This window comes from Sinocyclocheilus anshuiensis, unplaced genomic scaffold (assembly GCF_001515605.1).
Source record: "Sinocyclocheilus anshuiensis isolate Anshui unplaced genomic scaffold, SAMN03320099.WGS_v1.1 scaffold680, whole genome shotgun sequence".
Classification (NCBI taxonomy): Eukaryota; Metazoa; Chordata; class Actinopteri; order Cypriniformes; family Cyprinidae; genus Sinocyclocheilus; species Sinocyclocheilus anshuiensis.
Genome location: NW_015555783.1, coordinates 137,773 through 140,557, shown reverse-complemented (window position 1 = coordinate 140,557; position 2,785 = coordinate 137,773). Strand labels below are relative to the sequence as shown.

The following is a 2,785-nucleotide window of genomic DNA, read 5'->3' as shown; positions in this document are numbered from 1 at the left end:
TGAGGGACTCAAACACAACTATTAAAAAAGGTTCAAACATTCACTGATGCTCCAGAAGGAAACACCATGCATTAAGAGCCGGGGGATGAAAACTTTTTGAATTTGAAGATCAATGTAAATTGTACTTAATTTGTCTTCTGGGAAACATGCAAGTATCTTCTGTTGCTTCCGAAGGGCAGTACCTAATGGAAAAAAAATTTCAACAAAATAAGAAAAATTTGGACATCTTCATCCTGTTCAAAAGTTTGGACTCTTAATGCATGGTGTTTCCTTCTGGAGCATCAGTGAATGTTTGAACCTTTTTTAATAGTTGTGTTTGAGTCCCTCAGTTGTCCTCAGTGTGAAAAGATGGATCTCAAAATCATACAGTCACTGCTGGGAAGGTTCAAATATGCAAAAGATGCTGGAAACTGAAGAATCTGCAGGACCTGGAGGATTTTTCTGAAGAACAATGCTCCGTTTAATTGTTCAGACAAACAAGGGACTCATTAACAACTATCACTAAACAAAAAAACAGTGGTAGATCATCCAGGTAACCACACACAGTATTAAGAACCAAGGGTTCCCAAACTTTTGAAGGGGGTTATTTTAATAATTTCAGCTATTTTTTTTTTGTCTTGTGGACTAAATGTAAAAATCTTTTCTGTAAAATATCTTACTCAGGACAGTACTAAATAAAAAATAACATGCATTTTGTATGATCTCTCTTATTTTTTTTCAAATGATTCACATTTTCACAGATTCTGCCAGGGGTTCCCAAACTTTCGCAAGCCACTGTACCACACGAGCTCTGTGCTTGTCAAAAACAGAAGGTAATTCGGACAGGAATTTTCACACACCAACATTCTGGATTCAGACGGCAATAAAATCACTATCTAGCTCTTGTTAATGTTGAAATTCCCTTACTTCCCCATGAGAAACAATTGCTGTCCAAATAGTGCTATTGGTACATTCTTGAAGGGTGTAAACGGTTAACATGTAGTCTGGTGGAAGTGGAATTTCTGCTGATTATGTATCTTTCGAAGTCAGCATGAAATCAAAATTGACTATTTTTACAGTAGTACCTGTTCCTGGTTTTATTGTGAATGATTATCCAAAAAAACATTTATTTTCTTCATAATCATTCATAAAAATGCAATAAATAGCTTTTAAATTGATGTCACCAAGCTGAAAAATTCATATCAATATTTACAGCAGTTAAAAGATTTGCGATTGCCAATAAAACATCCATTATTGCTTATGTACACACACATACTTCATGGGCTTCATACAACATAAAATGTTGCGCATAAACCATCCTAAATTTGATCTTACGATCATCTCTCAAATATGCGTACATGTGATTCATAGAATGAACGTACGAACAGAAAACGCAACGTATGCCTCTCTTTCAGATGTGAAATATGAATCGCAAATGATCTGGGTTCACTAACTAGTACTTTAACCTAATGCTTATGCTGTATTCCTAAATTCATGTGCTTTTTCTCTCTTCTTTGTCTTCATCGCTGCCATCAAAGGCGGGAAAATGGAATCCTTTACATGTAAGTAGATGATTGAAAGAAGAGATTGGTGCAAAATTGCCATGAATTAGCAGCAAAAAAACATCATTGTCCTGTGCATGGACGCATAAAACTTCTCAGAGTTATGTTTATGGAGTCTGTTTCTCAGAAACACTACCGTTCAAAAGTTTGGGGTCAGTAAGTTTTTTTTTTTAAAAGAATGAATAGTTTTATTCAGCAAGGACACATTAAATTGATCAAAAGTGACAGTAAAGACATCTAAAATGTTACAAAAGATTTCTATTTCAAATAAATGCTGTTCTTTTGAGCTTTCTATTCATCAAAGAATCCAAAAGCAAAAAAATCAGCTTTGCATCACAGGAATAAATTACATTTTAAAATATATTCCGATAGTTTTTTAAAATTGTAATATTTCACTCTACTGCTGTTTTTACCGTATTTTTGATCAAATAAATGCAGCCTTGGTTAGCATAAGAGATTTCTATTATTGACCTCAAACATCTAAAATGTCAAAAAACTGTCAAACTAAGGTGATTAGAAACAAACAGTCACTTCTAATTGTCAAAATATAGTGCCAGATAGTAAATACTGTCATCTTAATCATCTCTCTACCCTTCCTAGGTGTCAAAGGATGACCGCAGTGACATTGAGTCCAGCTCTGATGAAGACGACGTTCTTCCTCCTTCTCAGAAACACCACACTAACGGGACCAACGGCGCCCACGGCACCAACGGCTACCTGTCCTCGTCCCCGTGCCCAGACGAACACTAACCGTCCGCCCAGCGTGGAGGGCGTTTCACCGGGCCCCGGCTGCATCACTCTCCGTTGTGTCAAATCATGTATGAACATTACCGGTCCCGTACTGGAACTTCTCAATAATGTGAATGCGGTTCTGTTTCGGTTGCTCGCTTTTCACCATTTCCCCCCAGATGTTTTGTGTTACATTCGTTGGCTTTTGTTTTTGTGGTTGTTTATCCTGCGACATTCGTTATCGAAGCACCTTTTAGATTCAGTGCGGCTCACGCTTTTCTTTCGAGCAAGTGAATGAAAGCGTTGTTCTTTATTTCATAATCACGTGAGCATGCTGCTGCGGTCAACTAATCTGGCATCATGGGAACAATCGTTTTCTTGGATTAGTGTTATTTTCTATTTATTAAAAGGAACACTCCACTATTTTTGAAAATAGGCTAATTTTCCAACTCCCCTTGAGTTAAACAGTTGAGTTTTACTGTTTTAGAATCCATTCAGCCGATCTCCGGGTCTGG

The 2,785-nt window shown here is 36.9% G+C and overlaps 1 pseudogene; it reads left to right on the top strand.

Moving 5' to 3' along the window:
* The window catches only part of LOC107674772 (ceramide synthase 6-like), a 40,063-nt pseudogene extending 37,387 nt beyond the window's left edge, over positions 1-2,676 (top strand).
* Positions 2,677-2,785: the final 109 nt, after the last annotated feature.